Here is a 14440-nt window from a genome sequence, read left to right on the forward strand (position 1 = left end):
TTTCAAATCTGTGAGGGGAGGATTTGTTTGGTTGTTCTGTAGGTTGTTCCCTCTCTGGACGGAGGGAGAAGCCAAGCAGATACAATATTTCCTGTAACATATACACCATCTAAAACCACAGAAACTGTGAGTAGGGCAAGGAAATGCATTAGGTTATCTTATGTTTTGGCTGTGAATTTTCCCTATGCTACAGAGGTAGTTTCATTCCTGTTTTGTAATTGGAAAGCTGAGCCCAGAGGGGAATCCTCTGTGTTTTAAATCTTTTTATTACCCTGTAAAAGTTACCTTCCATCCTGATTTTGCAGGTGTGATTCTTTTAATTTTTTCTTTATAAATAAAGTTCTTCTTTTAAGAACCTGATTGATTTCAGTGTCCTGAAGACAAAGGGTCTGGTCTGTGCTTACATTGCTAAGGCAACTGGTTGGTATATCATTCTCAATCCTCCCAAGGAAAGGGGGTGAAGGGGCTTAGGATAATATTGGGGGGGGGGGGTAGGGATTCCAAGTGACCCTTCCCTGAATTTTTGTGTAAATCACTTGGTGGTGGCAGCAATATATCGTCCAAGGACAAGGAAAAGAATTTGTGCCTTGGAGAAGTTTTAACCTAAATTGGTAGAATATAAGCTTAGGGCGTCTTTCATGAGGGTCCCCACATCTGTACCCCAGAGTTCAGAGTGGGGGAGGGAACCCTGACACAAGCACTCCCAAAAAATAACCCCTGCCTCTGCTACTGGCTCATTCTCTACCTTGGACAAAACATCTAGTCCTCACAACATCCCTCTACAGGTGCGGAAAGTTAGATTCATTCATATTTGTATGGCATTTTGAAGATGTAATACCTGACATAAGTGTAATCCTTCTGCAAGGGGATGCTGGCAACAACAGGAGCCACGTCTTGCTTTAAAATTAAAACAAATGGTTTAAGCCCCACCCAGAGCCTCTGAGATGGCCAAATATTTTCCTTAAATTTGACATACCGTGGTACAATCCAGACTAGTGGGGGGGCTGTGTCATCCCTGCCCTGCAACCTTGGATGCCTTACGAAGTAGTTCCCACCTGGGCCACTCACAAACAGACTTCCAGCATGCAAGCCGCACTCTGAGTGTCTGTGTATAACTGCAGTCTGCCAGTCACCTCCTAGCTCTCACCAGCGTTGATTATACTGCAGGAAGACCCCCAACACAACTCCAGTCCCAGATTTTCCTCCAAAAAGATATGTCCTGTACTGATGAGCCCTCTCCAGGACAGTGCAAATATATTAAGTCCATTATTTCTTTAAGGGAATAATATGCCAGATTATTTTAAATGGAGTTACCTAGACAGTTCAACTTGAACACACTGGATTAGATAAAACAATAAAACAAGTTTATTAACTACAAAGAGATAGATGTTAATTGAGTATAAGTAATGAGACACAAAAGTTAGAAATGGTTACAACAAAAATAAAGGTGAAATACTTACTAGTACCTAACAAACTGTATCAGAGTCAAGCAAAATTTCTCATCACATTTTTCCAGTAAGGCTACTGACCAAACATCTTCAGGTCAGAACCTTTCCACAAAAAATGGTTGTTTTCCTTTGTCTTTCTTAGGTGCAAAGCCAGAGACAGACTGGGGGGCAGAGGGTTTCCTGGGATGTTTCCCTTTCTTTTCATCGTTTCAGCCCCTCTCTTTAAAAAAACATTTCCAGCTGGGAACTAGGAGACAAAGAGTCTATGTGGAAGGATATTCCCTTCCAACCTGTTTGAGATTCCATTGTTTTCCTTTCCTGCTTGATGACTCTTAAATGCAAATTAAGGCAAACATACACTCCTTTGTTCAAGACAAGCCTGTTTGATCAGTTTGATGCTACGCGAGTTTTGAACATGCAATCAACATCATACAACATTTTATAACTTGATTTACAGTGGTACCACACATTTTATCAGGACAATACTGACTAGCAAATTATGAGTTTTCAAAGGATACCTTACAAGGCATATCTTGTACAAAGATTATTACAATAGTGTGTAGGGTGTGAATACAGGAGTATATTCCATCACACTCTGAAATAATGCTTGCAAGTGGTGAAATATTGTCTGTGTATGAATTTTTAAGTAAGTGCTTATATACAAATGTAAGAAGTCTAAATAATAAGATAGGTGAACTTGAGTGCCTTATAATAAATAAGGATATTGATATAATAGGCATCACAGAAACTTGGTGGAATGAGGATAATAAAATGGGTCACAGTAATACCAGGGTACAAATATATCAGAAGGACAGAACAGGTCGTGTTGGTGGGGGACTGGTACTATATGTGAAAAAAAGCATAGAGAGAAATGAAGTAAAAAATCTTAAATGAACCAAACTGTACCATGGTTAGAAATTCCATGCTTGAATAATAAGTATATAGCAGTAGGGATATACTACCGACCACCTGACCAGGATCGTGATAGTGACTGTGAAATGCTTAGGGAGATTAAAGAGGCTATACAAATAAAAAACTCAATAACAATGAGGGATTTCAACTATCCCTATATTAATTGGGTACATGTCACCTCAGGACAGGATACAGAGAAAGTTTCTTGACACCTTAAATGACTGCTTCTTGCAGCAGCTAGTCCTGGAACCCACAAGAGGAGACGCAATTCTTGATTTAGTCCTAAATGGAGCACAGGAACACTTGGTAATGGTGACCATAACATAATAAAATATAGTATCCTGTTGGGACAGGGGGACACCACAGCAGCCCACAGTAGCATTTAATTTCAGGAAGGGGACCCTACACAAAAACAGAAATTAAAAGGTACAGTGCCAAAAGTGAAATTCCTGCAAACTGCATGGAAACTTTTTAAAGACACCATAATAGAGGCTCAACTTAAATGTATACTCCAAATTTAAAAAAAATAGTAAGAGAACCAAAAATGTGTCATTGTGACTAAACAACAGAGTAAAAGAAGCAGTGAGGCAAAAAGGCATCCTTTAAAAAGTGGAAGTTAAATCCTATTGAGGAAAATAGAAGGGAGCATAAACTCTGGCAGGTGGTGCCACACACCCAAACTGAGTTACCTGAGTGCTACCTAAGCCACTCAAAGACAGCCAGCCAATTTCCCAGTTCCTGAGGCTCGCATCCCCCACTGGAGTATAAACCCAAAATTATACCATCTTACAATGCACAGGATCTGACAAGGTAAGCTCATTAATAAAGTTCACGTTCCCCTCGATGTGGGAAGTTTATGCAGCAAGCCTGTGTTAACCAAGCTGAGATTTTCCCCCACACACTTCATTCAAAGGCAAAGTGGTTTAGATAAAGCAAAACAAGTTTATTAACTCTAGAAAGATAGATTTTAAGTGATTATAAGTGATAGCAAACAAATCAGAGCAGATTGCCTAGTAAACAAAAACGTAATCTAAGCCTAACATATTAGATAGATTGGATATGAATTAGCAATTTCTCACCCTGGCTGGTGAACTGCTTCCCCAGTTCAGTCTTTGTTCCTCAGGTGTTTCAAGGAATGTCCTTGTGTGGGGAGTGAGGCCACTAGATGATGTCACACCCCATCTTCTATAGCTTTACCATATGGCGGGAACCCTTTGTTCCAAACTCAGTTCCCAGACTAGTTTGTGGAAAAATACAGGTACCCAAAATGGAGATCGGTGTCATGTGGTCTGGTCACATGCCCTGCTGAGTCATAGCAGCCATTACTTACAGGCTGGCTGGAGCGTTCTCAGGAAGGCTAAACTCTTCCATGGTCCATTGTCTTTGCTGATGGGCCATCAGCAGTGTCTAGCTTCTTCGTTGTTGTACCTGAAAGACTAGCTGAGAGTTTTCCAGAGTAAGCACATTTGAAATACAGATACATAGTCAATATTCATACCTTCAGATACAAAAATGATACATGCATACAAATAGGATAAACATATTCTGGTAAAGTTATTATTTGCTATGACACCTTACATCACCCATTTTGTACAAAATGCATCATAATTATGCCATAATCATATCATAATAATATCATTATGACAAATATGGGGTGTAGTGTCACAAGTACATCAGAAGCAGAAAACCTGCTAAACAACCAGCAGCTAAAGGAGCACTCAAGGAGAATAAGGCCATTGCAGAGAAACTAAATGAATTCTTTGCATCAGTCTTCACAACTGAAGATAAAGGAGATTCCCAAACCTGAGCCATTAGGTGACAAATCTGAGGAACTGTCCCAGATTAAGTTGTCATTAGAGGAGGTTTTGGAACAAATTGATAAACTAAACAGTAATAAGTCATTCACCCAAGAGTTCTGAAGGAACTCAAATGTGAAATTGTGGAACTACTAACTACTAAATCAGCTTCCGTACCAGATGACTGGAGAATAGCTAATGTGACCCCAACTTTTTTAAAAGGCTCCAGAGGCAATCCCAGCAATTACAGGCCTAACTTCAATACCAGAAAAATTGGTTGAAACTATAGTAAAGACCAGAATTATCAAACACATAGATGAAAACGATTTGTTGGGGGAAGAGTCAGCATGGTTTTTGTAAAAGGAAATCATGCCTCACCAAACTACTAGATTTCTCTGAAAGGGTCAACAAGCATGTGGACACGGGTGATCCAGTGAATACAGCGTACTTAGATTTTCAGGAAGCCTTTGACAAGGTCCCTCAGCAAAGGCTCTTAAGCAAAGTGAGCTGTTTTGGGATAAGAGGGAAGGTGCTCTCATGGATCAGTAACTAATTAAAAGACAGGAAACAAAGGGTAGGAATAAATGGTCAGTTCTCAGAATGGAGAGCAGTAAACAGTGGTGTCACCCATGGATCTGTAATGGGACCAGTACTGTTCAACATATTCATAAATTATCCGGAAAAGGGGGTAACAGTGAGGTGGCAAAATTTGCAGATAATACTAAACTACTCAAGATAGTTACGTCCAAAGCAGACTGAGAGGCGTTACAAAGAGATCTCACAAAACTGGGTGACAAAATGGCAGATGAAATTCAATGTTGATAACTACAAAATAATGCACATTAGAAAACAATCCCAACTATACATATAAAATGATGGGGTCTAAATTAGGTGTTACCACTGAAGAAAGATCTTGGAGTCACGGATAGTTGTGCAGCAGCAGTCAAAAAAGGAATCATTAGGAAAGGGATAGATAATACAATAGAGAATATCATCTTGCCTCTCTATACATCCCTGATACACCCACATCTTGAATACTGTGTGTAGATGTGGTTGCCCCATCTCAAAAAAAGATGTATTGGAATTGGAAAAGGTACTGAAAAGGGCAACAAAAATGATTAGAGGTATGGAACAGCTTCTTTATGAGGAGAGATTAATAAAATTGAGACTTCTCAGCTTGGAAAAGAGACGTCTAAGGGGGGGATATGATAGAGGTCTATAAAATCATGACTGGTGTGGAGAAAGTAAATAAGGACATGTTATTTACTCCTTCCCATCACATAAGAACTGGAGATCACCAAACAAAATTAATATGCAGCAGGTTTAAAACAAACAAAAGGAAGTATTTCTTCACACAACACAGCCAACCTGTGGAACTCTTTGCCAGAGGATATTGTGAAGGCCAAGACTATAACAGGGTTAAAAAAAGAACTAGATAAATTCATGGAGGATCGGTCCATCAATGGCTATTAGCCAGGATGGTGTCCCTAGATTCTGTTTGCCAGAAGCTGGGAATGGGCGACAGGGGATGGATCATTTGATAATTACTCATTCCATTCATTCCCTCTGGGAGTACCTGGCATTGGCTGCTGTCAGAAGACAGAATACGGGGCTAGATGGACCTTTGGTCTGACCCAGTATGGCTGTTCTTATGAACATTTTATTACAGGGAAATTGAACACAGCAACAATATATGTATTTAAACGACAAATAAATCATTTCCCACAGTGACTTTGGCAATAGTCCATTAACTCTGTTTCCAATGTCCAATACACAACTGTCCCTTTCCTACTTCTCTTCTCCCTTTGCCATGCACTAAACCCAACTCATGTCAGTTAGTAGTGTATTCCTAGAGTCCTGAGGTGCACTTGGGGAGGTCTGGTTCCAGTCCTTTGGGGAGTGCTGCCTGGTCCTGTCCTCAATCTGCACCACCTAGGCCAGCCATGCTGATTTCAGCTTTATTTAGCAGCTGGATAGAAGGAGCCTCACCAGAGAGTTTGCTCAGCTCTGCTGCTGTCCTCTATGGCTTCAGCAAAAAGCCCTGCCAGTGGTGCAGGTTCTTCAGTGGAGGGGAACTAATAGCCTATAGGACGCTGAACAGAGTCCTTGCCACTGGGGATGCACTCTTTGCTACCAGATGGGAGCCCTTTTTCCTTCTTTCAGTTCAGGTTCCACTACCCAACCAATTCTGAGATTGTCTCCCAAAGTGTCACTGGAGGAATTCGAGAAGAAAGCTTACACAAATGAAGCTCTCTTTGTAGGCGTAGTTCCCCTTGCAGAGCATAGTGATTGTCTAGTTTCGTCCACATCATTGTTATTGGGGCATCTGATGCAATGGATGAGTTACATCACATGTTGCGACAGACGTGTAAGATCCTTGGAAAGGTGTGTTGGATGGGATATTGATCATTGTAGCAGTGGAAATATGTCTACAGGTTTGGCATCTGTTTTTTGGCAGGATCTAGTGCCACTTTGAGTTCGTGTGTCCTGGTCTGTGGGGACCTTGCTTCTGAGGATGAGCTTGGTGAGACTGGGAGGAGAGGGGGCTGTCTGAAGGCCAGAAGAGCAAACACTCTTGAATGAACTCACACAGAACAGTGATATTAAAAAAACTACAACCTATTACCTGTGGGTGAATACTTTTCATGGGATGATCACTCTATATCTGACCTATCAGTCCTTGTTCTCAAAGAAAACCTGCACAACACCTTCAAAAGACAAGGCTGGGAGCTTACATTCATAACTCTGCTGGACAGTAACAACTATGAACTTAACAGAGACGCTGGTTTTATGGCCAATTCCAACAACCTGTAACACACCCTGCTGCCTACTAATCCTCCATTGTCCCACCACTGTAGGGTTGTTTATTGCCTACTTCAACATGTGTGAACCCCTTCTGCTTAACAATCTGTCCCACCCTGTATTTAGCTTTCCGGTTTCCTTCTCCAGACCTATAGTGCTTCAGTGTACACACTTACTCCAGCAACAAGAAGGGCTTTCCTGTCACTGTAGGTATCCACCTCCCTGAGAGACAGTAGCTAGAAGAATTCTTCTATCAACTTAGTGCTAGCTACACCTGGGGTTAGGTCAGCTTAATTACATCACTCATGGATGTGGATTTTTCACGCTCCTGAAAAATATAGCTATGCCAGGCTAACTTTTCAGTGCAGACCAGCCCTTAAGCTTTCACCATTAGATTTTAGAATTCTGTCTCTTTTCCTTGCATCTCAACAGGATAATAGCTACAATTGCTCACTTTTCGTTCTTCCCTTCTCCAAGAGGGAAAAGCTTCTTAGATAGCTAAAGGTGTTTAGAAAGGAATTGAAGAGAGGCACCAGACAGACCAGGACAGAAAACTGGATGTAGGGAGATTATGTTTTCTACGCTCAACCAAATAAAAATAACCAAAATCTCCATGAAATGCCTTATTCAAAACCCATTGAAGTCAAGGGAAAGACTATTGACTATTGATTTTTAACTTTGGATAAGGGCCTAAAAATTCAGAGTAAATCCAAATGTCTTCTGAAATCTGAAACCCCACATTAATTTAGACCCACGTTTAAATTTCGTTTTAAAATATTTATAAAGTTTATCAAGAGATGTTTTTATTGCATTCCTTAATTTTATTTTCAAGATGCCAGTAACGTTAAGATTTAATTATTCCCTCCACAGCATGTGCTGCCCAAACATTGCAGGACTGTGCTAATGCTTGAGAACCAGAAAGTAAAAGCAATTGAGCAGTTTTCATTGTCCAAACTAAGCAAAATGGTAAACAAACAGTATATGTAAATGATAAAATATGAAATAACTTTTAGTATCATATTGACTGTTTTTACAACATCATTGGGAAAGAAACAGGTATGTCTTTAAATATGATTCAACCTCAGAGAGAATTCAACATGGCCTACTTGCAGTCAGGAATGAAAGCAGAGTACAAAAAACCCCATAAGAAATCTAATCACAGTAATCTAAACACATGTAACACCAAGAGATAGATGGACCAAAGAGATGCAGATAAGCCTGACAAGCCTTTAGAGAACCAGCTGACAAAATTTCAACTGGGCCAAGAAAGTTCCTTGGCAGTACTAGCCCTGTCTACAGATAAAAATCAATTGTTAGGATAGTTGTAGCAGTCAGAAGGTACTCTATTCATAATATCATAATGCATGTAAGGGACCTTTAGCCAATTAGATTACATCCAAAAATGTGCTCGCTCTCTCTCTCTCACCCACCCATATACAGACAGAATTGTGTGCCAAGGACCTTTCCAAAGAATGGACTACAATATCAAAATTAGTCCTGGGGGGTTCACCTACTACTTCTTCCTGGGCCATCAGTTTCCCCAAACAAAACACCTTGCCATATCTACTTTGGCAGGGCCAGTCTAGTCACCACATGGCTGACAGTTATGCTATTCCCAGATCAACTACAGCGGGTGCTTGCAGTGAGAACAGTCTGTTCTCCCCTCCATAATTTTGGTTGCTCTCGGCCTGTGTGGCAGTTTGAAACACTGACATTGCCTTCTCAAGGTTGTGATTATTAAGCCCTCTCTCCAGAGGATGGGTCAGAAATTAAATCAGTATATTATAGGAGAATCAGCAGAAGGAAGCTACAAGCTAGCTCCCCAAAAGACCGATGATTCATACACTTCATAACACTGTATCTTTCCCTAAGTGTTTTCTATCATTTTCAAATAGCATTATTGTTGTAAGCATTGTTGTGTGTAAGTGCAGTATTTATCTAAACTGAGGCTTTTACATTTCTGAACATCCCCAGGTCTAACCTCTGTCATGATGGAGTTACAGTAGCAATGCATTTTACAGCCAATGCAACTTTTTTTTTTTTTAATCTTAAGGAGGCCAAAGAAAGGAACGCATTTAAAGAAGGAATTTTCATTGTTTTTTTTTTTTTTTTGAAGCTATACCTGTGTAGCAGATGGCTTAATTCTTCCACTCCTTGACTCTGGTTGCAATAGTCCTACAGAAATCCAGAAGTACGTACCAAGATTTTCAAAAAGCAACAGTGATTTTGAGTGCCTCCATTTTTGGTTGCCCAAACTGAGACACTACCCAGTTTGATTTTCAGGTGCCCAGCTTTTCTTTCTCTCTTTCCTAACAGCTCCCTTTAGGGTTTTTGATTTCGGCACTGCAAAAAATGGGGGCACCCAAAATCTTTGTTTTTGTCTTTGTTTTGTCTCAGTCACTTTTGAAAATATTGGTCTTAGTAAACTAATTAGAAGGGGGGGAATCATTTTCATTAACTAAAAGATTATATTTGACTTAGATCATGGGAAGTACCGGGTTTCAAAGGAAAAATCCTGTGCCATCCCAGCTGAAGGTAAAGAGGATACACTTCTTAGCTGTTCCACACATGGAGAATGGACTATAAAGAATCAAGAAACAATACTGGTAACCCCAAAAGCTAAAGCTAAAGCACTGACCGTTTTTTGTATATGGCAAAGCCTGGGAAATCTCTTTTCTAAGCTACTTGTTCCATGGCACTAAATCTTCAATAGCTTCCCAGCCATAGAATGTACTTTCCCTTGCTCTGTATGTTTTTCTGTGGTTTTCATTATCCATTCATTAATGTGACAAGCCATTTGTCTTGGTTGATGTCTTCATGATGTGTATAGCTCTCCTCTTGACCCATTGGGAATTTCACAGATAAATCACTGACTACATTAGAAATATAGCAGGAGGCTAAATAAAATGGAATACATCTTCATGGCTTCTCTAAAATTCAACTTCCCAATACTTTTTTCCATTTGTTCACAAAAGCTTTGGGACGAATTATTAGCCTGTCAGGTCAGTACACATGCAAAAGGGGCATTGTTAGCCTGTTTAGGCCTTAAGGTTTACTTCGCCGCACTCGGGGGCTTAAAATGGAATAAATTGACATTATATTCAAATTCTCAAATATCATGTGTTTGATCCAAACAGGAAGTCTGTTAGGACCAGGACAATTAATATCGAAGAAAAACCATGTCATTATTAACCAGCACTATGCCATGTGTGCCAGCTGCCCCCAAAACCTATATAAAATTACACAAAATTAATAAAACAGATCTCTGTACTGAAGATGGTATAAAAGGGTAAAAATAGGCACAACCCATTTTCATTTTCTACGTCCCTGTTTTTCTAAAACCGTTATTTTACAGTCACTTTCAAACTCTGCTGACCTGAACTTTCTAAAAAAGTTCTACAGAAGCATAGGAATTACCAGTCAATCAGACCCGTAGCCCATTATCTTTCAGAGTCAGGTCCCTGCCTTCCTATGTCTTTGTGTAGCACAATGGGATCCTAAACCTAACAGGAATCTACCAGGCGCTATCATAAAACTCAAGTCATAATAGTAATTGTCACAAACCTACCTTTTATTTTTAATGTCTCTAGTTGTAATTTACATGAGCCATGTTCCATCATTCTAGATAGGAGAAGCTATTGATGTAATTTGCTATCCACACTGCTTGGCCTTCCAGAAACAATTCAAATTTGCTATTTGTTCCCATCAAACAAACAAAGACAATGATTCTCCTCCTGCCCTTTAAATCTGGATAGCTTGTGATTGAAATTCCTGAACACCTCTCAAGGTGAGAGAAAATGATAGGTTGTGACATAAAAGTTCCTTAGCAAAGGATCTGCTGTTCTTTGCAAACAACTCTTATCTCAGACCTGACAAACTCACTACACCAAACTCATCTTAGAGGATATTTATCCATAAAGAGTAACATGTAAGTGTAACCCTTCTGCCAGGTGGAGCCAGCAGCAACAAGGGCTGGGTTCAGTATCTAGGACTTCCTTTTCAACAAAACACAAAACCAGTTTGAGCTCCCACCCAGTGACCTGGGACAATTACACACCACCCCCTGGGCACCTCTGAGAGGCAATACTTCCCCTCTCACAAGCACAGAGTCTGAGTGTAGCAAAAACTTTTAATAAAAGGAGGGAAGTAACTCAGCATTAATTTGGGAAAACACCACAGTTAGGGTTCATAAACACAAAAATGAGCAAAAGACCCACACCCAAGTAAGGTGGGCAGTGTCCTTTTCCCCTCAGGGTCTTAAGTCCAGCAACCCAAAAGTCCCTCTAATGTGCCCATCCCTTGTCTGTACCCCACTCACAGTTGCTGTCCTTGGCCAGTGCAGCCCCAGAGTTCAGAGGTTCATCCGCAGAATTCACCTTCTAACATGTGTGGAAGGTGGGGAGGGTAAGGAGGCACCTTACACACTGCACTGCTCAGGCACTCAATCATTGCCCCAACAGCCAATTGCCACACCTCTGCAGGGCTCTGCTCTGGCCCCTTCCATCAGCTTCTCTGCTAGCGGCTTGCTGCACCTCTCCACCAGCTGTCTACTCGCCAAGATGTCTTCAGGGCCCCCCACACACACTTAACACAGCTCTCAGTGATTTCAGCTGTTAGTGGGAGAGCCTTACTGCTAGTGCACATTCTCTTGCAGTAGAGACACTATCCCAAAGTAGGTCTAATACTTAGACCGAAGTATCAGTGATTGCAGCTCCACAGCATGTAACAAGACTCTTAACTGAATCTAAATTAACTCTTTTATTAGACCATGAAGATGAGACAAGTCAAATGGTGTCTAACACAAATACCTGTCCCCACCCTCTCTCCACTCATTGTGAGTTGGAACCCATGTCCCCTGCCTAGTGAGTGCCGTTCAGTTGAGGGCGAATACCTCTATTGGGGTATGACAGGTACAGTTCTGCTGGCCTCGGTTAACACAACAAAGATAACAATCCTTTATTACTCCTGCCCCAATAACAAGGAGACTGGGGATCCAACACCAGCCACAAGTGATCATTTGGGCAAGCAATCCCATCATGCTGAGCACTTAGGCAGGGTGGGTGTGTCCATGCAAACAAGATCAGCCTCTAAAGTCTTTTTCCACAGCTCACCATTAGATGTCAGGGGAGAACTGATTCAGACTCTGCTTACATCAGGTATCTACGGGAAGCTCACAACTTGTCAAGATGCATAATCATTGTAAGATGCATGTATGGGTAGCATTTAAGGAAAAATGTGTTTATATTGAAAGTATGTTTTATGGACGTGGAGTAAAGATTAGTCACCAGGGGATAACGTGTCTCGGTAATAGCTCTTGAGGCAGGAGCAAGTTGTCATCTCACCCTGTTTAGCAAGTGATACAATGCAGGGCTCAATTGTTTAGCCTTGCAAAATACTAAGATTTCCAATGGAAAACCATCAGAGGCAACTGCAAACAAATGAAACCACTTCAAGGGAAGAAAGGAACATAGACAGGTTTCTCCTCTATATAAATAGGCACAAAAGACTCTTTCAGTATAACACAGAGAAGAGGTCCTCTGAATCCATTCACTGAGGAATCCCTTGTGGAGCAGAGATCTTTTCATAAAGATTTGGATCCTGTTTTTTGTGAAACCAGCCAACCTTGTAACAGACTGAACTTGGGGGGGGGGAGGACACCTACTTTATTAGCTAGGAAAGGCAATTATTCATAAGCGGAGACCCAGGTTTGTGTTTTGTAATTTTGGTTTGTATTGTAACTCTTTATTTCCACCAGTTTCTCTCATTTCTAGTTATACCTTTAACTTTTCTTAAATGAATCTATTTTTGTTTTATTATAAGTGCTCGCAGGTGCTGTGCGATTTACAGGTTTGGTGATTTAACGTAAAACTGTTAAACTGGGTCACACTGCTTCTTTGGGCGCAGAGGATATGGGATTTCTGAGAAGCCAGTGTCAGGGGCTGGGCTGGGATAGCCCAGAGGAGACTACTTGAGTGGCTGAAAGGCTGGTGGTATTAGGGAGCTGACACCCTCCAAGCACAGGCAAGACTCCCTCATATTGGAGGCAGGTGGTAACAAGGTGTCTCACGATTCTGGGAACCCTGAGAGCCATCACCTAGGCCTGTGAGGCTGCCACTACACTGACATACTCTGGGAAATCTCCCACCATTGCATTACCACTTATACAGCTCCACTAGCAGCAGCAAGAGCAGGCGCATTAGTGTGGACAGGAGTCAGATGTTATTACTGTATTGTCTGACCCTAATCAAAGCCAGACTCATAGATCCAGTGGCAAGAATGCCCAAACCCTATCTACACTAGTGTTCCCAACATTCTAATCACCAGGGTAGCTGCACTGATATAGGGCAACAATGGGAGATTTCACCAACATGGTCAATGTATACACAGCCCAAGACTTGGAGTCAGATCACAAAGGAAATAAAAATGTGGTGATAAAGCTTGTTCGTGGTTGTTGTTTTTTTAATAAAGGCAGGCAAGAGAGCTTCAAACCACTTTGTAGGTCACACACACAAATACAACAGGATGAAACAAAACACAACATTTAAAACTAAAATCTGAAGCACTCAACTTGTCATGAATTTAATTGCAAAACACAGGCCTTGGAAATGTATGACCAAGCAAAGGAAACAGGCAGAAGGATCAGAGAAGGATCTTGCTGTGATGCTGAGATCATTTCTTTCTAGCTTATCTTTCGTGATGTGGCATTTTCTGAGGTGCAAATATTACATAAATAAAAATGGAATGACAACAGGATGCAACAATACATAGAATATTATTGTGATGGTTCACTCCATATGCTTTATGAAAATATGCTTATGAATGTGAATATGATGTAACTGGAATATGCTTTATGCAAAAGGTCTCTTGTCAGGTATCATTACAAAGTTTATAATCTACTGAGTGTGTTCATCCTATTGGTTTGCATGTATTATTTCTATGTCTGGAGTTAGGAGAATAAGATATAAACTTGTATCTCTGATGTAAACATATTAAGTGGAGGCTATTAAGGGTGCTCCAGAAACAATCAGTTGTAAATGGCCTTAGTTACTTGAAAGCTTTCCTGTGTACATGTGGGCCAGTCCATGGGGAATAGAGACTGGGGGGGGTCTTACAGTGACATGTGACCATGCCACCTGATAATGAAATCCATCTTAAATCTGGTACTTTTCCATTTAGAAGGAGGGGTGGAGACCCAGAGAGACAAAAGATTCTCGCCTTATGCCAAAGCTAGAAAAGGGGGGGGAGGGAGCACGACAAAAGGGGCTGCCAGTCATGAGAAAACCCCTGCTTACCAGCTGAGATGTCTGCTGAGACTAACAAGGACTGTACCAGGAGAAAGGATTGGACCCAAACTAGGAAGGAGTTTAGTCTGTGAAAGAAGCTTATTGGAACATCTCTGAGGGTGAGACATTACGTCTAATCAGTTTCTTAATGTATTAGGCTTATTTGTATTGCATGTTTTGTTTTATTTTGCTTTGTGAC

Source organism: Chrysemys picta, chromosome 1, assembly GCF_011386835.1.
Source record: "Chrysemys picta bellii isolate R12L10 chromosome 1, ASM1138683v2, whole genome shotgun sequence".
Taxonomy (NCBI): domain Eukaryota; kingdom Metazoa; phylum Chordata; order Testudines; family Emydidae; genus Chrysemys; species Chrysemys picta.